This window comes from Sceloporus undulatus, chromosome 2 (genome assembly GCF_019175285.1).
Source record: "Sceloporus undulatus isolate JIND9_A2432 ecotype Alabama chromosome 2, SceUnd_v1.1, whole genome shotgun sequence".
NCBI classification, from domain to species: Eukaryota; Metazoa; Chordata; class Lepidosauria; order Squamata; family Phrynosomatidae; genus Sceloporus; species Sceloporus undulatus.
Window position 1 is genome coordinate 266,646,573 of NC_056523.1, and position 26,232 is coordinate 266,672,804.

Here is a 26,232-nt window from a genome sequence, read left to right on the forward strand (position 1 = left end):
TGTGGGGCCCAGAGCGGCCCACAAGAGACTCAGACTCCCAGAATTCCCTAGTCTTGAGCCTGACAGTTAAAGCGGTGCCAAAACGGGTTATTTCTCCAGTGTGGATGCAGCCTCATTCGGTTCTCCTTTCCGCCCTGTGCCTTCTCGCCTCGTCGAAAGACTTTTCTTTCCTGGAAACTTTTTCCCTTCCAAAGACAACCGAGGAGTGCCTCGCAGCTCATTTCTCAGTGTCCCTTCCCCTTCCCACCCAACTCTTCTTCCTCCTCTCTAATTAGCCAGAGCCCGGCTCCCTGTCCCTGCTCTTCTCCCCGCTCCCTCCTCCCTTCTAATCCTCTCCAGTTCCATCCAGGTCTATAGACCCAGAGTCGGGGGATAAAGGAGGGCGGCCAATTAATCAGTTCTCTCTCTCTCTCTCTCTCTCGGTGGCTCCAGGGCTGGAGCTCTTTGCCAGGGCGGCCCTCTGGCCATAGCCTTGTCCCCCTTCCTCCCCCAAAGGCTCTCTTTCCTGCTCAGCCCTGGAGGGAGGGAGGGAGGGGGGGTCCTGGCTCTGGGAGGGGGAGCCAGCCTTCTTCTTGGGGGCCGGTCCGTCTGCGCGGAATCCAGCCCGGGATTTGACTCCGCCTCCAGCCAAGCTGCTTTCCAGTGACAGAAGAGTTGGGACGGAGGAGACTAGTAGCAGGAGAACAGAGAGAGAGAGAGAGAGGCTGCGAGTTGGAAGTCCGCATCTGCCCTCCTCCTCCTCCTCCTCTGCAGCCCTTCAATGCTCCGCGGCGCTTGGGCGAAGGGCGCTTGCCTTCTGGACTCTGCTTTGGGTGAAAGCCGAGGAGGAGTTGCTCCCCGACCGCGGGGAGGACTTTTGGGAAAGCCCCCCAAGAAGAGCCTTCTCCGCTTCGAGCCCCGTCTTGGCTCTGCCTTCCGTCCCTCCTTCCTCCTTGGAGATGAGGCGCCCGAACCAGCCGAGAGATTAACCTGAGCCCCTCCCGCCCCTTCCTTCCCTCTGCAGCCGCCCCCTCCCCTCCCCCTCCCCTCCCTTGGCAAGACTGTTCCTCCGAAGAATGGTGAGGAGGGAGGAGGCCAGAGGGGCTGCTCGAGCTGCGCGGAGCCATCCCCCTGAAATGGATTACTAAATGGGACCCTCCATCCGCTAGCCCCCTCCTCTTCAGCGGCTGCCCCGGCTCCAGGCGCCGGCCAGGTAAGACGGGACCCTCTGGGCTGCCTTGACTTCGGGGTACCGCCGGGGAAGGAGAGCGAGAAAGGGAGGCATTGTTCGGGAAAGAAAGAAGGAAAGAAGGGGCCCGGCGAGGTCCTCGGGACGGGGCCAGGGGAAGAGCCACCGCTTGGGGAGACTTGATTGTTATTATCCTTATTTGTGGCTGAGGAGGAAAAGCCTTCCTTTCCCCTCCTTGGTACCCAGATTGGGTGTCTCTCTGTGTGTCTCTTTCGCTTACGGCAAACAATCCCGGGGGAGCTGTCTGTGTTGGCCATTTAACAACTACAACCCCCCCCCCCGTGGCCAAAGGGAAGGCAGAAGAGATTTGGGCCAGGAAAGCGATCACTGATGAAGGGGGCTGGTTTGTTGGTCTGTTTAGCTTGTTTGGCTGGAAGCAGCGCCGGGATGCTGCTCCCTCTCTTCCCGCCGCCGCCGCCTCTTCTCCGCTGTCCTCCGGTTTGGCACTCTGAGGGGGACGCCTTCGCCCAGCCCCTGCCCTCCTTTTCCCGGGCAGCTCCGGGAGACCAAGCGCCTTGGTTGGGGGGCTCCGGGCTGGGCTTTCTCTCCCCTCGAGGCAGCTTCCTTGGGGGGGCGAGGAGGATGGGCGTGGAGCCTTTGTTTCCCAGACAATGTGCGAGGGCGACGGAGGGGAAGAGAGAGGCGGCGAGGAAGTGGGGCAGCGAAAGGGGGCTCTGCCTGGCTGGGTCCTCCTCGCCTGAAGGGGAAGGAAGGGGACCACTTTGGTCTGAGAGAAGGAAGGAAAGAAAGAGGAAGGGAGGGAGGGAGGTGTCCAAGCCCCCCCCCCCCGACTGTCCCCTCGCCTCCCTTCCTGGTCTCAGCCTGGTGCGCCCACCCCGTTGTGTGTGTGTGTGTGTGTATGTGTGCCTCTCTCTCTCTCTGGGTGTGTATTATATGTGTGCCTCAGTGGCTCTGCTCCGCCGCCGCCCCTCTCTCTTTCTGGCTTTGTTTGCAAGGTTGGGGACGGAGGGTTGACGCAAGCTCCCCCGTTGTTGCCCCCTCCCCCCGCGAAGAGAAAGAGGGCGGGAAGGGCTCCTGGAGGGGAGGGTATGGGGGGGGCTGCTTCAGTGCCTCTGGAGAAGGGAGGGGCCGGGGCTTTGGGGATTGGCCTCGCCGCCTTTCTCTTGAGGGAGAAGAGGGGCACGCTCAGAACTGAGGAACCCCCCCCTTTATTGAAGCCAGGGTTGAAAGAAGGAGTGAATGAGGTCGCCTTTCCCGCCCAGAGAGGACATATATATGGCACCAGGCGCTACCCTCTTCGCTGCCTTTCTCTTCAGCTTCCCAGAGCCACTTTGTCCCCTCACTTGAGGTCAGTCCAAGCCACCAGGAAGCCGGGCTTGGCCCTAGGGTGACACTCAGAGGACCCCCTCCAGCCAAAAGAGTGTCTCTCCAGGGCCAAGGCCGGCTTCCTGGTGGCTTGGACTGACCCCCAAGTGAAGGGGACTCTCCGCGGCTGAGGAGAAGGAGAACGAAGGGAGCAGTCTGGTTGGTGGGTAACTTTGGAGGAGGAGGAGGAGGTGTGGTCCAAGGTGGGCTCTCTCTTTTCCTTTGGGCGGGAGAGGGAGGGAGGGAAGCTCCAGGAGAGAGGGGCAGGCAGCGCTCCAGTCCAGGTAACAGCTGTATTGTGATATGGATGGTGTGTTTGTGGGTAAGGATTGCCTTCACAGTGCCAAAGGAACGGGGTCGAAAGAGCAGAAGTCAACCCTCGAGAAAGAAGAACGAAAAAGATAAAAGTGGCCCTTAACTGATGGAAGTGACTCTTGTGTGGATGTGTGTATCAAAAGAGGGCTTGTGTTTGGAACTGGAGATGGGATTTGTACTCGATTGATGAAATATTTGGGGTGTTGTTTTTTAATTCAAGCAATTGTATAGGGAGAAGTGTCTCCAGACAGGGGAAGGGGGCCCATCCCAGAGGGGCCCTTGGCAGAGCTTGCTCCTGATGGACTCCTTTGTTTATTTTCTGTGCTCTCAGGTTGACGTTAGAGTATCAGCCAGTACAAGGACGCTGGATGAACGAGTCAAACATGTTATCTCCTTGATAGAATTCAAAGATATAGCTGTGTTAGTCTATAGAATCAGTGTGCAGAGAGATCTTGTAGCACCCCTTTGAGACTAACTAAAGAAAAAAGTTGGCAGCACGAGCTTTCCTAGGCTTAAGTCTCCTCCCTGAGATGCATTTGCCCAGTGTCCAGATGCCTTTTGTCTAGGAAAGCTCATTGTTCAGTTGTGTCAATATAATCTACTCAAGTAGAGTGTGTGTATATGTGTACATGAACTTGTCCCGATACTACCCTGTGTTCGGTGACCCAAAGCTTGAATCTCAAGTCAGGTAGAATAAAGATAAAAGTAAAATCAAAACATGTTTTTTTCAGTGCATCACCGTGACTCTGGATAGCCATGTGAAGTACAGTAGTTGTAAAGGTGCTCTGAGCATATGTAGAGTGAGTTTTCTTCAGCAGCTGGAGATAACACCACCAACTCCTACAGATGGGATTTGGGATGAGGATGGGAGGGTAGAAAGATATTTCCCCCTTAATGCAAGTCTGAAGCCCCCCCCCCCCCCCGTGCTTCTAGTTTTAGAGATGAAGTACTGCTTCCTCAAATCGTTTTAGTGTACATACAGTTGCTCTCTCTTAACACGCTCCTTGAGCCCCGAAGGGAACTGCTGCTGTGTTTGTCCAAGACAATCCTAAGGCTGGATCGCACAATGGAGTTTTTGTTCCCCTCAAACCTCCTTAAAACCGCAGGCTGGATGGAGGGAAATAACCAAACACTGGGGAGGGGGGGGTGTAATAGAAGTTCTGTGCTCTTTGGAAAAGAAGGAACTGTTTGGGGAAAACCTTTAAGTTTTTCTATGCAAACTTTTCTGGAATAATGATAATAATTGATAATAATAGAGGTTAGAGGGGTTTCTGTCAGTCACGTCACCTAATATCTGAAGCCATTCCTGAATCAGGCGGTAGAGGTAATAGATGCTGCTGGTGGCTGAAGATGGTGCCATCAGGAGAGGTTGTGTGTGTGTGTGTGTGTGCTGGGTGGCACATGAGGAGGAAAAGCTCTCAGTTGAGAGTAATGTGTATTGAGTGCTCTGGCTGTGAATTTGCATGAGTGCAAGTGGGAGCCTACACATCCCAGTGTGTTGTTTCCCCCTGCCTGCTGGTTTGTTGGAGAAGTGGAGCAGAATTGAGGCAGCTCAGGGGAATACATTTGTGGGGGTTGAGGGGGAGTTTCTGAGAATCGCTGACTGATCACTGTTTTTCTTGGAGCATTCATCACAACAGAACTCACAGCAACCTCACAAATGTAATCTAAGGGGAAGAGTCTAGCTCCAGACTTGAGGGTCCTGTTCAGAAAGCATTTCGGAAAAGTTTTAAGTTTTCTTGGCTGGGGTAGAGAACGTGTCTGCAGAGATTGTCCATACATTATTTCATTATCTAAAAGTTTCATGGAAAGTGAAAATCTGCTTGGATGTGGCAGTTGAAAGCAAGATAAAAGCAAAATGTAAAAAGTACCACAGCCTCTTTGGATTTTCCAGCAGTTTCAACAAAGAGAAAAGGAGGGGGTTGTCATCTATCGATCTAGTTGTGCAGGACCAAAGAGTTTCTATCACTGGCATTGTTGTGCAACTTCTATTGTATTTTAGCAATTAGGGGATTCCCCCCACCCCTTACACCTATTTTTATATGTGCGTTCCCATTTCTTTGGGGGAAAGCAGACTTTCACTGTTTCCTTTGCAAAGATGTTGAGTGGAAATGTATGCCTGCTGAAGTGCATTAACTGCTAAAATAACAACGTGTCAAAGTTTCATCTTGTTTGAAAGGGTCCAATATTTGGTCGCCCACATCCCTCAAGAACATAATGGAGTTCATTATAAGTACATCTCTAATACAGCGTGCAGGCACCAAGCAACTACAGTACTCTGAAACAGAAGTCACCAGCAGAATCACTGACCCAGGTCAGGGTTAATTGTTAACCGAATATTAAATAAAAATAGCAGAATCTTGTCTCCATCTATTATCCTCCTGCTTAGTGTTATTATTTGACTTTGCAAAATGCAATGTTGTCTTTATATTCTGCCTCTGTAACACCAAAAAAAAAATCCAAGAATTATTAGAATATGCTCTTTTTCTTCAGTCAGTTCCTCAGTCCATACTCCTGGGAATAACTGCTTTGCTGAGGAATAAAATAATAAAGCTTTTACTAGAAAAAGTTCAGTGGGTACAAGGAAATTTTACAAAAGATTATGGGATAACTCATGATATCCTAATCTGCAGCTCTCAGAACAAACAAAGAAACAGAGAACTTGATTTAGGTAAAATGTTTAAATGTCTCTACATGCTATTTGGGAAAGCAGCAGGAAACAGGATAATCTTACCTAATGAAGCCTTTAACAAGATTTTAACCATGTGTGCAGATAATAAGTATATAATTCCACATAACTGAGAGTGTATCACAAGGATACTTCTATACTCATCATTTTTTCTTCGGTTGAAATGATCCAATTCAAATGTGATAAACCTAAAAAAACAAACAATCAGACATAGGATATCGTAAACAAGACACAAAATAATGACCCTCAGTACTTCCTTCTTACTCAGGAGAATCAACTGACTTTAGTCTTGGTTGGACATAAGGGGGAGCTAAACAGACCAGCAATGAATACCAGGTGTTATAGGCTATATTTCAGAGGAAGGAACAGGCAAAACCACCTCTGAATATCCCTTGCCTAAGAAAACTCTATGAAAATCATGAGGTTACCATAAGTCGACAGGCAATGTGAATGTGCACGCACACACACTTCTAAGACACCAGGGAATCAGGATAGTGGTATATGGCTTGTTCACTTGTGTTATAAAAAAAAGTCAAAAAGAAGATCAGAACTATGAATAAAAAAATATCCCTTGTCCACATATGTTCCCCATATTTTCCATTAGTTAACATCATATTGCTTCCCTCCATGATTAAAAAAATATACTTCATGTGCTAAGCCAATGTTCTTGAAAGGAAGTAACTGGGCACTCAGATAGATAAAGAACATATGTAGTTAACATTCCCAGCTACTTAATGGTAACAAAAGAAAATGCTAGCTCTAGCCTCTTTTCACATGTTGCAGTCTGAGTAGTCAAGCAGTTGTCATTGCTGAAGTTTGGGAAAGGGGGCATCAGGGCTTCAAGGCAAAAACCTGCCTTTGCTGATTTAAAAAAGAGAGAGAGAAAAGAAATTAATGACATGTGAAGGATCAAAATAGAATTGCACTCATTAAAAGGAAGTGGGCAGTTATAAACTTGTTTGCTTGTTTGCAAAAGGAAAAGGGAAATGTCACCTCAACAAGTATAAAAAGAATCACACATAAATATATATGAAAGGAGTTACCATGGTTTACAGCAGTAGAGGACATAAAAGGGATTAAGTTGACCTCTTCTAACACACGTATTGCATCCTGTCTCTTTGTTGTGCTATCTAGAGGAATGTTTAGTGTGTAGTAAAAGTCTTATCACTCATTATCATGCAGGGTTAAAGACCAACCATAGTAAAACATGAGGATGTCAAGTGCTTCATAATATTTTAAATTCTGGCAAATTATACAGAAGTAGGGACAGGAGGAAAAGACAGCAACACAACAACACAAGTGAAACCTTTGCTCACTCTTTTCTGTATAGCATAATTAGTGAATGGCTTTATTTTTCAGAGCCTAAAACAGGAGGGATTATCTGGCAGAGTAGTTTCAGTGAAGTCATTGAGGCAATTTGGATTTTTTAAAAAAGAAAACATAACAAGCCTTTAAGAATAAGTTGTTAGAGCAAGTGGTTGGAGAAAAAAGTAGGATTCAAATGCAACAAATGAATGTTAACTGATAATTAAGACACTATGAGCTAAAAGAGTTCATAATACGTAACAAACACTGACAGTTTATTGATGATTCTGAGTATTCTGACCCGGCTGTAATGCAATGGAAAAGTAACACTCTGATCAATTAAAATCAATCAAGGCTGTTTTAAACATTACCATGTATAACCTACAGAATATAATCTCAGACAGATAGGAGCATCTGATATAGCTGTCCAGAAGATACAGTGAGGAACAATATGGTGTAATGGTTGAAATATTGGATTGAAATTTGGGAGATCCAAGTTCCAATCCCAACTGAGCCACATCATTACGTCTTGAGCCAGTCATTCTATCTCAGCCTGGCCTACTTTGCAGGGAACTTGGGAGGATAAAAGTGTGTGAAGCGGCTGGGTGGTTGGAGAATGATGTATGCCATTTTGAGCTCATTGGAAGAAAGGCAGAATATAAAGGTAATTAATTAATTAATTAATTAATTAATAGATGCTTTCTATGGTGGAGAGTGTGCCTATATGGACCAGAGCAGATTAAAATTTCCTTTAACTCAGAACATAATGGTTTCATCACTTCCCAAAAAAAATGGAAGCCATGATTTCCAGCATGAACTATTATCATTACTGGTAGCCTTTTCAAAATATGTAGCATAGGACTCACTTGTAGCTGCAAAACATCTTAAGGGGCTGGAACAGACAAGGGAAGAAAATATTCTGTTGGTGGACACTTTATGCACACTTTATGCAGCCAGCCTACATTACTACAAATATTAACAAAGGTGGACATGTTAATTGTGAGATTTACATGGGGCAAATCCACCACCATGTCCACCAGACTGTGGATTAAGTATTCCCCTAACATCTCTTCTGTCTCTTCCTCATCACTAGCTTTGCATCTAGCATATTGTCCCATATTTTCCCAACATTTCCTCCATCTCAGCAAAACCGGACTGAAGCTAGAATTTCTTCTGTAATGTCTGCAGTTGGTGGATCATGAAGTACTTTCAGTAATTAACTAATTGCATTCAAAGCATCACAGTTAGATAGGTAAGAGATATGCAGTGATCAAGTCACCCAACAAAGAAATGCAGCTGCGTGTAGGTTGGCAGCTGCTGCCACAGCCTACAAAGCCCATAGGGCAAGGAACAGCAGGTAGCAGTTTCATAAGCCTAAAACTTATAGCCATCTGCATTCAAATCCTGATGGAACTTTATTTCAGTGTTTCCTTTCTCCCCATCACTTTGTCCCCCCCCCCCCTTAAGCACTCCTCTAATTCCATTTTTCACATCTGTACATGGAACTCAACAATGAATGGCATACACATTTTATTGTAGTTTCCACCACACTCAGTTAACCTCACAAAATAAACACTTTAAAAAATTCATTGGTTGCATTTGTATCCTGCTTTTTCTCCAAAAAGCTGAAGACAGCATTCACTGCTCTCCTCCTCCTTACATTATCCTTACAACAATCCCATTAGGTAGGTCAAACTGAGAAAGAGGACTTGGCCCAAGATCACTCAGTGAGCTTTATGGCTCAGTGGGGATTTGAAGCTGTATCTTCCAATGTCCAGCCCACCCTCTAAGCACTCTGCCAGGGATGGGGAAATTCCCAGTCCAGCACTTTTAAGAACTATATCAGGGTGTGGAAGATTCATCCTATGGGTTGCATCTGATCTTCAAGCTCTATATTGCAGCCTACTGAGACCCTGAGATTCCCTGGATTAATATCTTTTTTAAAATAAGGCAAATTTTGCCCTGGACTAATGTTTTGGGTTAAAAAAAAAACTAGGCAAATTTTGCTTGAAACCCCCTTCCCCAAATGGTAGGGTTTATTTGCCCCTTCTCCAGTTCCTCAAAATGGCAGGTATAATCATCTCACTTTTGAGTTGGCAGAAATTCAACCATGCTGTTTAGGGAGGCGGTTCCCCACTTTTGTACTCTATTACAGTCATGAGCCCTTTCTTTGTACAATTTGCCACTCAGGTTGCAATCCAAATACATTTACTAGCCCTAAATGTTAATGACCTCAGTAAGATTGGAACTTCATGAGGAGAAGGAAAGTTTAGTAGCCGCTTCATGTTACAGTGTGCACTTAATCATGTTTGTCCTGATTCCTCAGCATGCTTAGAGTTTCATTGTAACATAAAGATGTTACCAAGCTTCCATTCCCAACCATTCTTCCTAACTGTGTTTGTAGGTCTAGGAAACTGTATAGTGGCTGACTGTGGCAAGCTCACTCATTCTGGCACTGATTCATCTCAATATTATGGTATTCCTGGACTTGTAGTAATGCACATTGCTTGGTAAACCCTTGGTTGCATTGTTGTATCTTTATGCCAGCCATAGGAACAAAAGTGTAGGACTAAAAGGGGGCATGTCAGTAGCTAAGAAAGACAGTGGAGAGAATGTTGGCCAAGTAGCTAGTTCTTACTAATTGCCTTTGGGCAAATATTTCATGGGGTGATTATTTGCTGTCAGTGATACTGTCCTTCTAACTAAATTTACTCAAGTTATAGGTCAGCTTAGTCTCCATAAAGTAAGCTAAAATAGCTGGATTTAAGCTGAGTTAGTACAGTCAATTTCAGTGGGACTACATTGGCTTAAATCCAAGAATTCTGGCAGATTGTGCTGAAAGATAGGTCAGCAGTACTTAATTATCTGACCAGAAATTTGGCCTGGAACCATGAATTAACATATCTGATTTTATTGTGGTTCTCTAAAACCCAGCCAGCCTAATATTCTTATATTGGTAGAGACATGTTCATGACAATAAAATTGCCACTAGATTTTTTTTAAAGCAAAAATCTGCTTGCCTAGAAATGCATGTCATTTCCCAATGACATACTGTTCTACTTCTGTGAGTTATTAGTACCAACTACTTAGAAAGCAGAATGCTCCCTGCTGAATTACCTGCAGTGTACTAGAAAACTTGTAGTGTGATCATTCTTTGTTATATTTATATTCCATCTTTAGGTATGTGGTGGCTCAAGTGGTTAAGACACTGACTCTGTTGATTGCAAGATTAGCAGGTTGGCAGTTTGTGGTCCAGATGTCACGTGATGAGGTGAGCTCCTGTCACTAGTCCCAGCTTCTCTCAACCTAGCAGTTCAAAAGCATGCAAATTCAAGTAGATAAATAGGTACCACTCCAGTGGGAAGGAAAACAACATTCTGTGCAGTCACGCTGGCCACATGATCACAGAACAGGCTCTGACAATGTGGGCTCTTCAGCTTAGTAACAGAGATGAGCACCGCCCCCTATGGTTGGACATGACTTGGCAACCTTGTCAAGGGGGAATACCTGTCATATTGAGAAGGGAGCTAGCTTGTTTTTTGCTGCTCCAGAGACTAGGACCCGGAGCAGTGGATGCAAGCTACAGGAAAAGAGATTCCACCTCAACATTGGGAGGAACTTCCTGACAATAAGAGTTGTTCGACAGTGGAACACACTCCCTCAGAGTGTAGTGGAGTCTCCTTCTTTGGAGGTCTTTAAGCAGAGGCTGGATGGCCATCTGTCGGGGATGCTTGGATTGAGATTTCCTGCATGGCAAGGGGTTGGAGTGGATGGCCCTTGCGGTCTTTTCCAACTCTATGATTCTATGATTCTACCTTTATTTCATCTTTAAGCCAAGTTTGGTTTCAAAAGGAGTGTACAGTTATAATCTTATCACAATTTACACCATTGACCTTGCTCTTCCTAAGGTAGAAAGGTAGAAAGTCTGTGTCTGAACCCAGGGGTTATACAAACAGCCCGTTAGGGGTGGCTCTATGCCACCCCCTGAAAAGGCTGGGTTGGGGATGTGGCAGTCGCTTGCCATGCCCCTAACCTACTGGAAAAGAAGCCCCAAAGAGGGGCTTCTTTTTCTGGCACTACAGGGGTGCCATAAGGGCAGTGGCATACCCTTATGATGTCCCTCATGTGCAGCGCCATTTAGGTGCTGTGCATGAGCAACCTCATCATGGTGTGCACCGTCGGTACAGGCGCGCACCAAGATGATGCCCAGGGCATGTGGTAGGGTTTCTGAGCATATAAACACACAGCCCTCACACAATCCTACTTCGGGCCCAAGCCAGCACAAAGTGCCGATCTGTCCAAGCCCTTAGTCACCAGACTGCACAGATGCAAACTTGTATGAATAAATCCCCCCCTTCCCCCCTTCTATGGGTAAGCATTCGGCATCTTCCACCACAGAAGCAGAAACAGCCCTGAAGCCCCGAAACAGATTTACCACCTCAGTGACAACAAGACCATTAAATGTTGTCCTAAATTTTGAAACATGCTGTAGAAAACTGGGGGAAAAACAGTGGTGAAATGAAACATTTGAAATATTCAGACTGCCAAAGAATAGTACATTGTAAATATATTTATACAGAAGCTGTCTGCTAGTCTTGACAGTTAAGAAGCTTAAAAGCTGCTAGCGTTAAATAAAGAAGCGCAGGAGGAACTGGAGGAAAGTGATACAGTAAAAAATAAAACAAAACCTCACTGTCCGCCCCTACCAAATCAGCAAATGCATGGAACAGATGACCAAAACTGAAGTTTCCAAGTATTCTGTGTTTATAACTAGCATTGGAATGAAGCTAAGGTTTAACCAACAGTTATATTAAGCATATTGAAAACACTGTCATACAGACACACATTACTTTTTTTTGTTCAGAAATACCTGGACAGCTTGATTTTCTTGAAATCTTAAATACTTTCACATGGAACATTATCAGCACACACACAAAAAGTTCATTATATGAAATACTATTATTTCCGTTTTGTGCAACTAGGCAATTAAAACAACATCTTATAGTATATCTGTATTATAGTGTATAGTGTATCTATACAGGCTGAAGTAGAGATGGAAAAAGATAAGCCACCTACAGTGGTACCTCGGGTTACAAAATTAATTCGTTCCGCCGCCGCTTTCGTAACCCGAAAAGCCTTCGCAAGCCGAAAACCCATAGGCGCTAATGGGGAAAAGCCGCGATTTCATGTGAAATAGCGCCGAAAAGCACCAAAATTTTCTTCGTAAGCCGAAATAACCTTCGTAACCGGGAACAGTTATTTCCTATGGGATTTTTTCGTATCCCGGAAATTTCGTAACGTGGGTATTTCGTATCCCGGGGTACCACTGTATTAACAGAAATGCCAGTTGTTGCATCTCAAGAGGGAAGACATGTGGTATCTCAATGCAACCAGTACTGACCTTTCCTTTTAAAAGTATTATTAATAACAGCTATTACTATGTACAGTATCTTAGTGCAGATACTTGGAATTCACACTGAATATAGTGGCTCCATCAGTTCAATACTGTACTCTCGCTATACTGTACTCTCATAGCTGAAATACCTAACAAGTCCAGAGAAGATTCACAAAAGAATCATTTTTTGCTTTTGCCTGCATGGAAGACTCCAAGATGAGACAGCTGGCTCATGTTTCTTAAAAGTTATGCCCAGGTAGTCCTATGGATTCTATACCTGCCTTTGATGTAAACAAAATATTTATGGGGGGCAGGAGGATGTAGATGCTTTTATTAAAGGCATTCAGACATAGTCTGGGTCCAGTATATTAAAACTTTACTAGTGTGGTACTGTGATTGTCATGGTGATTATACACTATAGAAAGAAGGATCTATTCCATGTGCTTTCCATCAGTATTGACGGGACACATCAGGTATGAAAAAATCTTTGATTAGTTAAAATGAAAGTATTCTTAGGCAGCCATGGAAAAGGAAGGTCTAACTTCTGAAACTTTTGTAAAGTAGTTAAGGATACAACTCTAGAAAGCTTAACCTCACTTTATCTGTCAACATGAGGTTTCTAAAATGGCAAATAATCTCTTAGCCACCCAACAGTGCTCTGATCTCACATGTTCCATGGGAGACACTTAATACCAGATAATTTACCAGATAGTTTGCTGTCATTTTGATGAGACCTTTTTTGAAAAAGGGAAAAGGAAAGCAATTTGCCCCCTTTTTACTGATACCTATCAAAATCTTCTGTTTACTGCCAGCTTTGACGTGGATCTGTGCTAATTCCTACTCTGTTCTTGAATTATGGCCTAGTTTGACACTGTCCTTGGCCTCTTCATCTATTAATCATGGAAGCTGCTTTCTTATTCAGTTGCCATAGTTTCAGTGCCTCAGACAGTGTTGGGGTGCCTTGGGAAAGGCTTGAGATATACTAGGACTTGCAAGCCTTGCAGTTATTCTGGCAATTGCATAGCACTGAAAGAACAGAAAACAGTTTCCAACATAATTCAAGGTTGGATTAAAAGAAGCAACTTCTAGATGTGTCTCTCTGGACCTTGTTATGTGCACATCCAGCTGAGATTTACTCCAGGATTTGCTTCTTCCTGTTTTTTGTTTTAAAAAAACCTTGTAGTTCAGAAACTGATACCTGCTTTTATCTATTGCAAGGGAAGCTAAGGCTTTTCCTCAGGGCTATTGATGAATGGCTGAGTAAATGAAGGCTTATGTGGTTTACCAAGCAATCCAGGTAATTTGTTTTAAAATGTGCTGTATATGGCTGCACATGGCATGACAAAGCAAATATTTGTTCTAATTTCTAATACTTGATTTTAACTTTAGTTAAACCATTTTCTCAGACTTAAAGACAGCTGGTTATAAACACTAGCCATGTCATGTGTCAAATCTGTAGTAAAGGAAAACCGACTTTGTTATCCACTGCATCAATGTCCTTTCACCATTTATTAGAAATTCATTCCCTTGATTCATCCATTTGTCCATCCATCTATATTTTTCAGTGTTTTTATGGCCAGCATGAAGGCACCAGATTCCATCTGTTCTTGGAAGCAAAGATCAGACTGGATAGTACTTGGATGGGAGACAACCAACAAATATCAGATGCCATAGGCTATATTTCAGAGGAAGGAACTGGCAAAACTAACTGAGTATTCCTTGCCTAAGAAAACCCTATGAAATTTATGGGGTTACCATAACTCAGCAGGTAACTTGAAGGCACAAAAACATGCATTAAAAAGTAGTTTTCATTGTGATTTAAGCATAGAAAGGTCAGCTGAAATACCTAAAAACAAGCTATTCTGATTCTGGTTCTACCCCTCACTTCTTTACAATGATCCAGAAACGGAATTTTTATTCATATTAAGGACCTTTTTGTTAAAATCTGAGTAGCATTAATAGGGATCAGACTTGATCATGACTGAAGCAGTTTCCTGTGTGTTTCTTAAGAGAACTGTCTGAATGTCTAGAAAAAGAATTGTGGAATCTAATTTTGACAAAAAATAAAATAAAATAAAAGGAATGCATAGCCAAGAAGTACAGAAATGTGCCATCACTGATGGCCTATCTCCACCATAGCTTCTCTTGTATGGTGCTTTTCTCTTCAGCAGTCACCAATACTGAAAGTGATCTTTGCTGAACAGCGCTTTGGCAGAGTAGGAGTAGAAATTTAAGTGTCAGGTGTGGACATGTTCTATCCATCCCTGTTACTGGTAAATTTGGGCCCCATTGCTTTTCAACATGACCGGAGCAGTCTGTTTTTAAATCCATAAGACTGCTGCTATGTTATCATGCTTAGTTTTATAGGAACACCTAACTTCTTCCAAACTGTACTGTAGTGATATTGTCAATCCAATTCTATACATGCATCTGTTCCAGGAACATAAGACATTTTGCTTCTAGAAGTGGAGCAGCAACCAACATGTGGGGCCCAGTCACCAAAGCCACCTGAACCATTCTGACACATGAGATGTCAAAATTCCCACAAATCTTTCCTCCATCTATGGTAGTAGAAAAGAAATAATAACAAATCAAATAACCAACAATTTTGTGAAAGGATAACAAATTGTTCTACATGGCATAGTTCTCTTCTACATGGCATAGTTCTCTCATACTGCATAATGTGTCAAAATGGTTCAGTGACACATGGTTCATGTGTCAAAATGGTTCAGGTGGCTTTGGTGACTGGACCCCACATGTTGATTGCTGCTCTACTTCTAGAAGGAAAATGTCTACCGATCTTCTACATGACATAGTTCTCTCAGCCTGCATAATGGTAAGGTGAAGCCTGGTCTGTTCTGAAGCCTTGTTACATTCATTCCCATGTAAGTGTTCATAGTCTGAATCTTAAAATTATCTAAATTGTATATATTGCATTCTTCTGCATCTTTTAGACAATTTTGTCACTAGACAAATTATGATTCTCCTACCAATTTAGATAAAAGGAACATTACCGTTGTGGATAGGCTTAAGTTATGTGTCCTAAAAGACTTACTTAATAACATCAAAAAGGTAATTGTATTTAAAGTAATTCAATAGCTGTATTTTCAGTGTTCACAATATCCTATGCAACAACCAAATTCAACAACATACACCAGGGGAAACAAACAAACAAACCAGCCAATTAAATTACATACTAGATGGAAGAGATGTCTTTTGGTATAATGATCAGGAGAGATTGGGAATTTGGGGTAGGAAATTCATTGGGCAGGAAGTTCATTTCACAGTTTTAGAGGGTGGAGTAATTGATGTAAAATATTACTTACTAAGAATTAGAAGTAAAGCTTGGAAATTTACAGTTTTGGACTATAACTCCCAGAATCCCAAAGCCAGTATAGCCATTGGTCATGGTGGCTGCAGTATTCTTGGAGTTGTAGTCTAGAAAACCAACTGTTCCAATCCATCATTGAAACTGGAACCAGGATCTAAAAGGATGAACACAGCTGATACAGGAGACAATATAAGGAGGAGGGACCCAAATTTTGAAGGTTGCCAACAGCTTCAATTAGACACTTTCATTAATTTGAAAAGCATTTTCCAAAATGTCTGTATTGATCAAGCCACTAGAATAAAAGTTACTCTTTTCTCAGACTTAGAATCAATCTGAGGAAACAGTGCATGCTATCTACTTTTCAGCATACTACCTAGTTTTTAAACTGCATACTACTTACTTTTCAGCTGAGCATATATTTTTGAGCTTTATTTTGCCATTTCAGTAGCCTAAATAATATAGTTTTGTGACCAGTTGTCACATTTAATGATAGTTGTCTTCTCTCCCAAATAATACTTTCTGATTGAGATCTTACAATACAAAATAGATGTATAAGAATGTATTTTTTGCTTGTTGTATCAAACATTTTGGGACCAATAACTTTTGAACTTCAATCCTCTACTATTAAGGTGGAGTAAAAGTTGAAAACGGAACAAGCATTTTTTCCCACTAGAAACCACAACGATTCTCTGGTACTGTTTTCCACTATGTAAAGTATACTCCTTGCTCAAAGTAGAACATCTTGGGATAGCTTGGTTGTTTGACAGTGAAAAGTATATGTCCTGATCACTTTACAGTACTCATATGGTAGAAGCTTGAAAGGAAAAGTGATATAAGGAAAGCTTATCTGAGATCAAAGACTGTGAAGGTAGCTTTACAGTAATTCATTATTCTGGATTTGTCAAACCTTGCTCTAAGCAGTCTCACTCTAGCACTTTTAAAGAAGGGAAGTATCTTTTGTGTGAAAGCTAGTTTATGTTGAGTTTTAGCTACTAATAATTAACCATTTCTCTTCTGTTTCTGTAATAAGAATATTTCTAGAATATCAGTACTCTAAACAGACTAGGGGATTAATACTATTAATACTCAAGTTAATACTATTACAGTGCTCCTTTGGTACAGCGTTCAGATGATGCACAACAAAAGGAGCGCTAGAAAGTGATACCACTGTGGCAAAGGTGCCCTTTTTCTATCTCTAAAAGGAGCTGCATTTTGCCACTTCTTTTGGGGCTGGAAAAACACCAGATTGGGTGACACTGTTTCTTTAGGGCCGTTTGTTTTTAGGCCATAGTCTATAGAATTTGATATTCATTAGCTTCCTCTCATCCAAGTACTAAACAGAGCTGATCCTGCTTAGCTTCCAAGATCAGATGGGATCTAGTGTCTTCACAATATTTAGGCCTTTAAAATGGTCATGGGGATTTGTAAATGGGAAATACCTTTGGGGGATACAGCCCTCTCCTCTCAGTTCATTCTGTCATCCAAATGTCTGTCTCCTGCCTTTTTCATTTGTATTACCTGACACAATCACAGTTGAAAACTCTGTCTTATAATGTGTAGCTCTCCAAAGTTAATTATAAGGTTTTATCAGAAGGATTTCTCAAAACAAGAGATGTTGTATGAGTCCTTTAAAAGCCATTCTGGCAAAGGAAGAGGCTGTTGCATAAGTTCTTGCAATTATTTTGTTATCTGCAAGGTGTTTCCTTTTTGTTTTGATGAAAGGAAGTTCAACATGTTTGACTGCACCACTTTTATTCCCTCAGAAGAACATGTGGTGTAGGGTGTTGTCTTCTTGGCCTTTCACCTTGGATGGAATACAAAAGCCCACACAGATTGCCAAAACATTTCCATTCTGGGAAAAGAGAGAGAGAGAGAGACTTCATCCACACTGCAGAAATAAGCCAGTTTGATACCACTTTAACTGCCATCAGTCAAAGCTATGGAATTCTGGGAGTGGTAGCTCTGGTGCCATAACAAACTACCATTCCCAGAATCCCATAGTTTTGATCAATGGCAGTTAAAGTAGATTATTTTCGCAGTGTGGATGCAGCCAGAGAGAAAAAGGTCATATTCTACTTTAATAACAATTGCATTTCCAAATTCTACCATTTACTGTAAATCAACTCAATCTTTTCTGAAGGTTGAATGAGATAGCTCATGAACGACTTGGAGAGGTGCTTGGATTTTGATGATGTGGTATGAATGAGAAGTGTCCATAGTATGTGTTTCCTGTTTCATCTCTGTCTTGTTCAACTGAAGGGGACTTAAGCTTGTTGGAAGCAACATTTAAAGCTAAAGTTCATCTGTTTTCATTGGCCCTGCTCCTGTGTCTTTTAACAACCACTGAACACATACCTAGTCAGCAAGTAAAGTTATTGGGGTTTTTTTTCCTCCCAGCATTTATCTCCATGCCAGGAAAAACTTTCATTTATCAGTTTTTGTATGCCAATCTGTTTTTTAAGACACAGAAGAAATGGGACAGTAAAATCTGCCTACTGAAGCCACCCAGATAAGGTTTATCTAGGGAAGTGAATGAATTTGTTTAGATTAAAACTTCATCTGTAAAGTAGAGACAAGTTTCAGATATAAAAGGTTTTCACTTCTTTAATAATAAGATTACATTCTCAGACTCAAAGAGTATTCCTTCATCTTTAGCCAACACTTTAAATCTGTAACCACCATATATTTTTACAAAAGATATTTTTATCCATTCTTGTGTGAGTGAAGTGATGAAAGTGACATCATTTGTGAAAATATAAATAGCACTTAACTCAAGTGTTGTTGGTAGTGCTAGCGAAATAGCATTATTACCTCAAGCTACCTCCATTTTTATGTGACATGGCACTGAAAATTAATGTGACTGATAATGAGAATGGTGGGGAATGTAGGACTTTTAATGAGTCCTGATGTCAGTTATATGATTTTATCAAAGGTAATATAATGACTCTGACAGCTTGTGTGATCTGTGACCTGCAGAGAGACATGGCCTTATTTGCTGTTATGCTAGCTTAGCAGAATATGGAACTGGTCACAAAGGCTCCATCTGCTAATATCACATCGCAGGTCTTAATTTTATATTTGTGGCTAGACCTGATGTTTCAAAGATGAATATTCTTCTTGAATTATCATCCCATGGATTTACCAGACTCAAAATATTTAATGAAAATGGCCATAGCCATTCATTCATTTTAGGTTATAGTAAGAAAAGACTAGATGAAATAAAGAAAGGTCTACAGGTGGCATAGAACATGATAGCTTTATCTAGCTTGCCAGATGTAGAAAGCTGCTGTGAAGGCTGCAGTGGTAATGACTACTTAACTTGTACATTACAGGTATAATGACCTATATAGATTCAAGATGTAACCCATATAAAAACACAATATCTGATCTTCTCTCTGCATGTTCCATTCCTGCTAAAGGAATCACATGAACTCCAGTAGCGAATTTAACTGGATTCGTATGTAGAGACACTCATATTGCTGGGGTCTTGGCCTTTAGTCTTAGCCATTCCAGGAGCTGTTGAGCTTCAGAAAAAGTGATGGGCATCAGCCAATTCTTTTGTTGGTGAAGACAGAAAAATAATACCTGTGTAGCCCAACAAGCTAAAAGCAGGTGCTTTAACCCATCCTATGTTTCCTATGTTTACTGGCCCTGCATTAGCAGTCTTGTAGCTACAGAACATACAAAATACAGTATCCAATCCATGAGGCTGGATTTTAAGTCATCATTTCTTCCCTAATTCTTCCCTAATGTTTGTACCATCATGCCTGACTAAGGTGGGTTATAAACTGCCGCTTTGCAGTGATCTGCCGCCGCCGATGTTTGCTTAGTGAGGGAGCCATTGCAGCCAAACCGCGCGGCTCCCTTACGGAGCAAAAAAGAAGCTCCAAAATGGAGCTTCTTTCCGCGGCGCAGCTATGATGTCGCGAGGCGCCGCTGGCGCACTTGCTACGTCATAGGTGCCACGACACGTCTGGACGCTATGCGTCCAAGACGTAAACATGGCGGCCGTCTGAAATGGCCGTCGCCAAAAAATACGTAGTGACTACATATTAGGGTTAGGGGGTGCGAAAGCACCGCACCTTCCTAACCCTAATATGTAGTCACTACGTATTTTTTGGCAGTCTGTAACCCGCCTAAGAACTCTGGAAAGCACCACACTCCTTATGCACCCTTTTGTAACACTTCTGTGGAACTAAAAAAAGATATTATCATATCTGAGTTGGAGGGGGGGTATTTTTCCAAAATCCTTTGAGTTTGGAAACAAATAGGATACCTCTTTGTCAGGATGCAACATGATATACTACTACTACTACTACTACTACATCATCATCATCATTTGAATTTAGCTTTCTGCCAAAAATGCACCCAAGTAACAACAAAAAGAAAGTCACCTGTAAAAGGTTATCCCTCATTAAGTTTCAGCTGTAATAGAAGTTAGTTATAATTTTATGTTAAAATAATTATAAATAACCAGCTACTTCCAAACTGCTGAAAGTTGTTCCTTGAATTTCACTTGATGTGATACCAAATGAACTCTTTTTAAAACATTCTGTATTAGTCCTATTGTGAGAGGAATTTATAACTGGTTACTGTATAACTTGGTTATAATTGGTTACTCGTTACCATGTGTGGTTTTGAGTTGCTAGTATTATATCCCTAACTTTCCTAAATCCCAAATTTAAAAAGGTGTGTATGTGTGAGGAGTACTGTGTTCATATTAGTTTTGATGCAGTTAAATGACCTTGCTTTAAGGAGTAAGGAATAAATATCTAGAATTTCAGATCTGTGCTTTAGATTTTAAATACAATTGTCCAATGTTATTGTAAATATTTCCCTGCTGCAATTTTATTTTTAAAAAACCTTTAATACATTTTAATTAGATACCACAAAATGTCATAGAAATAAACATCTTGTTAATGCCTTGGAACCAATAGCATCACTTGTTTAAAGTTCAGTATTCTGTCAAACTTTTTTCTTCCACTTTTTTCATTTTTCCTTTCTTTCTCTAGTCTGCCCTCTTGTGACACACAGACTCATTGCAACTGCTCTTACCAGCCAGATGTTTAGCAAAGCAGTCAAAATAAGGAAACAGTGCACAAACTGGTGTTATGGTATGTAATTGTGATATTTTCAAGTGATGTCAGATGCTTCTTTGAGCAAATTGTTAGGTTGTACATATGTTCACATGTGCAAAACGATGGATTTTCTCATCTGTTAACTTTCACAATATTGCTCTCATAATAGGACTAATACAGAATGTTTTAAAATTCTATTTCTTGTTTTCTGGTTCAACGAAAGACTGAAAATTAAACTCAGACATACTCAAAAACTTTTAAGAAAAGCAGCAAAAGGAAATCTACACAGGCTTTAAATAACAATAATTTTCTTGGCAGACATGGAGGTTAAAAGTTACTTTAAGATATTAAACAGTCCCTGGAAAAAATCCCAACTCTCCCTCTTACTCAAATGAACCATAGCTTTCTTGGCTCGAACAAAACGTTTGTTCTCTTTTACATGTTTGAAAAGGGTAGAAACATTTTTCAATGCAGATTTTTAATCAGTCCTGAAACCTCACTGCCCATTTCCCCACAAAACTAGAAGGAAAGTTAAGATCGTGTTTTGTATTAGGTCATAGTAGTTTTAATAGTGTTTTAATAATGTAGCGCTCTAGTGAGAACCACAACTATTATGTGGTTATCAAACGGGAGAGGAAATATGCCCCTGCTTGGTCACTGTTGAAAGGTATGGCAATGGACTATCATAGAGCTGTATTTCCTGGTTGGTTAGAGCTTTCCAGTGCTATCAAAGGCTGGTTATGTCAAAGGACTGCTTGCCAATCAGCAATCACATGCATTGGGATGGAGGCCGTGCTGGTTGGGGGGAATCTGATCATTTCCAGTTGGAACCCTTATTTAACAATCACTACATTGCAACTGCCAACATTTAGAAGAGAAAAGCTAGGCTTTAGCAATTATGGATCAATAGATAGAGGTTGTTTTGTCACGAGTAGAAAGACATACATTCAAAACCCCACCCAGTCTTACTGCTCACTGGGTGGCCTTGGGCTGGTCATCTCTCAGCCTTATCTGCATCATAGGATGTGATGCAATAATAAACAATCAGCAGCAGCATTTTCACACCAACACCACCATCATTATTATTTATACCTTGCCTTTTCCCCAAGGCACTGAAGATGGCTTACATTTAAAAAACCCCAGTTAAAACCATAATAAAAACATCAGAAACAAATTAAACTATTAACCATATTAAGCATACACTTTAAAAGCATATATCCAAAAATGATTTTAAAAGGTTAAGCAATACAATTTAAAATGACACAGCCCACAGTGCATGAAAAATGCTTTGATTCAAGATCATGAACATGCTGTATTATTAGCATTCCATGTTTATTATTAATCGGTGTGGAAACCAATCATGAAAATTATATTTTAGTATTCTGATGATGAGGAGGAGGATGATTGCTTTGGTTCTTAAGAGGGATTTATTTATTTTTTTTGCAATGCAGGGATTGGAGTACTTTACATTAAATGAATAAAGGGTACTGGTCAAAGTTATGCCAGGTCCTTAAGCTCTTTTATAGTATTCCAGAGCAAGTCCATATATTTCACTCTGCTTCTGAGGTTCAGGATAGTGTCCTTCTACCTGCCTGTAAACCAGACTTTCCAGTCAAGCAGTTCATTTGTTTACATTTGAATGATGAGTTAATTAATAATCTCAGCACATGAGAAAGCTTAAGAACAGTAATTATACAGTCTGCAACATATCCCAGTGCCAACAAAAGCCTTTCTAACCACCGACATTGTAGCCCTAGGCAACACCACTGTGTCCTGTTGAACAGTCTGGTAATGTCACTAGACCTAGAAACAGGATATGAATGGCGTCAGTTCTAGTTCTAGTTTGACAGAAGACGGGGTACCAAAATGCCAGAAGTATTTTCAGGGAAATGCCCACTTTGAACTACTATCTCTTTTATCATAAGCCAAAACTCTTGTCTTTTAGTGCTTCTGCTTGTTTAGAGCTGCTATAATGAATAGACTAGAAGAAAAATAATGGCTCAGCGAAAGAGCACTTGCTCTGCATGCAGAAGACTTCAGGTTCAGACTATGGCATCTTCAGTTAACAGGATCAGATAGCAGGTAAAAGAGCAAAAAAGACCTTTACCTGAGACACTGGATCATAGAATCATAGAGTTGGAAGAGACCACTAGGGCCATCCAGTCCAACCCCCTCCCATGCAGGAAATCCAAATCAAAGCATCCCTGACAAATGGCCATCCAGCCTCTGCTTAAAGACCTCCAAGGAAGGAGACTCCACTACACTCCGAGGGAGCATGTTCCACTGTCAAACAGCCCTTACTGTCAGGAAGTTCCTCCTAATGTTGAGGTGGAATCTCTTTTCCTGTAGCTTGCATCCATTGTTCCGGGTCATGTTCTCTGGAGCAGCAGAAAACAAGCTTGCTCCCTCTTCAACATGACATCCTTTCAAATATTTAAACAGGGCAATCATATCACTTCTTAACCTTCTTTTCTCCAGGCTAAACATCCCCAGCTCCCTAAGTCGTTCCTCATAGGGCATGGTTTCCAGACCCTTCACCATTTTTGTCGCCCTCCTTTGGACACGCTCCAGTTTCTCAATGTCCTTTCTGAATTGTGGCGCCCAGAACTGGATACAATATTCTAGGTGGGGCCTGACCAAAGCAGAATACAGTGGCACTATTACTTCTCTTGATCTAGACACTCTACTTTTATTGATGCAGCCTAAAATTGCATTGGCCTTTTTAGCTGCCGCATCACACTGTTCACTCATGTTCAACTTGTGGTCTACTTGGACTCCTAGATCCCTTTCACACGTAGTTTCATTCAGCCAGGTGTCACCCATCCTATATCTGTGCATTTTATTTTTCCGCCCTAAGTGCAATACCTTACATTTCTCCGTGTTGAATTTCATTTTGTTAGCTTTGGCCCAGCTTTCTAGTCTATTCAGGTCAATTTGGATCTTGATCCTGTCCTCTGGGGTATTAGCTATTCCTCCTAATTTGGTGTCATCTGCAAATTTGATAAGTATGCTCCCAATTCTGTCATCCAGGTCATTGATAAAGATGTTGAATAGCACTGGGCCCAGGACAGAGGAAAGCAGCCCCCAAGCAGAATAAATAATACTGAGCTCTGGAACTCCCTTTTAAGGATGGTTTGTCTCACTTGTGAATTAATGACCTTCTGGGAGGCCATCTTTCTCTGGAACATTACTAATATGTATTCTTAATTTGTGATATTTAATTTGTTTCTGCTTCAACAGCAGTTGCTGCTGATTTGTGTGTTTTAATGTTTAATGAAGACTAAAAAGGTGTTTTAAAATGTTCAGTCTTTATCACTACTTAAATAAATAATGTTTGGTTTTTATTATAAATCACCTTAAACTTCTAGGGGAAAGGGTGGGGTACATTTCAAAAATAAAAATCAAATAATTTTAACTTTGACTAACACTATATTCAAATGTCTTCCTTCCATAAGAGAAATGTCATGTAGAAAAATGAAGGGGCCATAGCAGCCCTGCTTCAGCATTGAAACCTCTTATGCTCCCACCACCACCTTTTTCTCATTCCCTTAAAGTAGGGAAGCTTCCTGAACACAGGCAGATGGTCCCTGATGCCCATGTTGCTGGTGAGGAAGAAAACAGGTCAATGTATAGGCTAACACCGCTCTAGAAACACAAGCCTCCAGCAGATTCAGAAAAGGTTTATTCAGTTAGCAGAGGTGATCACCATACATAGTTCTCAGGACTCCCCCCCCCCCCCCCGGTTAAGCAGTATACATAGGGTGTATCTACACTCTAGAAATAATGCAGTTTGACACCACTTTAAGTGTTGTACTTCCGTCTTATGGAAGTTTGGGATTTGTAGTTTTATATGGTCTTTAGCCTTCTCCGGAATTGTGAACACTCTCCAAAATACAAGACCACAGAAATAAAAGGAAGCCGTGGCAGTTAAAGTGGTGTCAAATTGTTACTATTTCTACAGTATAGATGCACCTGAAGAGTCCAAACTTTTCATCCATTACAAAAACTGTCATCCCATTTGTCAGTAACTCAGAACATACTATCTTCCCTCCTTCTTTCTCCCATAATAAAGCTTCCCACAAGAATGATTTTGGTAATCTACAGCTCATACTTCCTCCCCATACATCTGCTAATTATCCCAGGCTGTGAATGATATACAATCTTTTCTTTTCCCAGCATCACCAATAGGATAGCATATCCCATCATACTGCATTACCATACATATGCAGAAGCATAACAAATAAGCATTGCATGACCATATCTGGACCATGATCCTGACAAAATGGCAGCCATTGGCAGACAATCTAAGTTATGGGCAGAGCAATAGGTACAGTATTGCAAATATGGACATGCAAGCCCATATGTATACACACTTGCAAAGGCATTCTTTCTCTAAATCTTTCTCTGACTGCCCACTCCACACTCACACCTACAGGCCTTTATACAAACACAGTTTTCATCTATTTACTTTCACCCTGCATCTATCCATATTTTCATAGAGATAGACATATATCATCTCTTCATGCTGTTAAAAAATAAAGCAAAAACTTCTGTGTGCCATTCGGAGACTTTGCAGCCAGTTGCACAACAGAAAAGTGCTACCACTTGCAAATTAGAAGCATTCCTACCTACTGGCTGCTGCAGCTGCTTCCTTCTGTCAGATTGTAAAGGCGAGCAGTTGATTTATTTGCTCTTACTCACTGCTAGAATAGCAGTTGCCACCAGTGGTTTCACTGGGAACAACAAAATGGCTAGCAATTCTTAGTGTCTTTAACATCCCTAGAAAAATATCTTGTAAATGTAATTGGCTGTTGGAAATAACAACAACAACAACAATTGTTTGGCTGCAGGTGCTACTTTTCCTCCTATGTTTCTTAGTTCTCTCAGGCCAGATTCCTATTTGGTTCCTAAGCAGTTCTGGACTGCAAACATCCAGTATTGCCAGCTGGCTGTGTCTTCTTTATCTTTCTTGTATGAAGACCAAGGAAAGGTAGTGTTGTGTTTCAGTATATGAAACATAATACTGTCTTTGGATTCATTTTGGTTGATAGACTTAAAAATCAGGGAAGTTCATATATTCTACTGATCTGTCTGTTTTGTGTTGCTTTTCTTGTTACTGCTAATCTTGCTTTTCAAAAAAGTTTCCAGACCTCTTTCCAGAGGCTTGGTCTTGAAAAGGTTCTAAGAATGCTAAAACAATCTTGTTTAAAAAGAACTTCGTGGCCATATTTTGACAATTCAGATATTTGTGAAGAAACAGAAACTGCTGTATGCTTTGCGCTGCAGAGTATTGTGTAAATAGCTATTGCATCCCGGAGCTGAACTGCTCAGATATAGCAGTTAGGCTGTTAGACAAGGGCTAGGGATATATCTACATTGAAATCACTGTTAAGCAATGACTCCTTTGCTTTGGGACCTTGAGCTAGTCAATCTCTCACTGTGTCCTACACTCATAGAGTTGTTTTGCAGATACAATAGATATGAGATGTACAATAGATATGAGATGTACCATACATGTTGGTTTTATGGCAACCCCATGAATTTCATAGGGTGTTCCTAAGCAAG

General features: G+C 41.6%; 1 protein-coding gene across 5 annotated transcripts in view; it reads left to right on the plus strand.

Annotated features, from left to right (window-relative positions):
• The first annotated feature begins 413 nt into the window (after window positions 1-413).
• SEMA6A (semaphorin 6A) overlaps window positions 414-26,232 on the plus strand; it is a 220,669-nt gene continuing 194,850 nt past the window's right edge. For 4 of the 5 annotated variants that reach the window (XM_042450269.1, XM_042450271.1, XM_042450273.1 and 1 more), the window contains exon 1: window positions 415-1,192. The gene's annotated coding sequence lies outside the window, so the exon portion shown is untranslated. Of the gene's footprint in view, window positions 1,193-20,601; window positions 20,704-26,232 lie in introns of all 5 variants that reach the window. The other variant, XM_042450270.1, reaches the window with a different exon arrangement.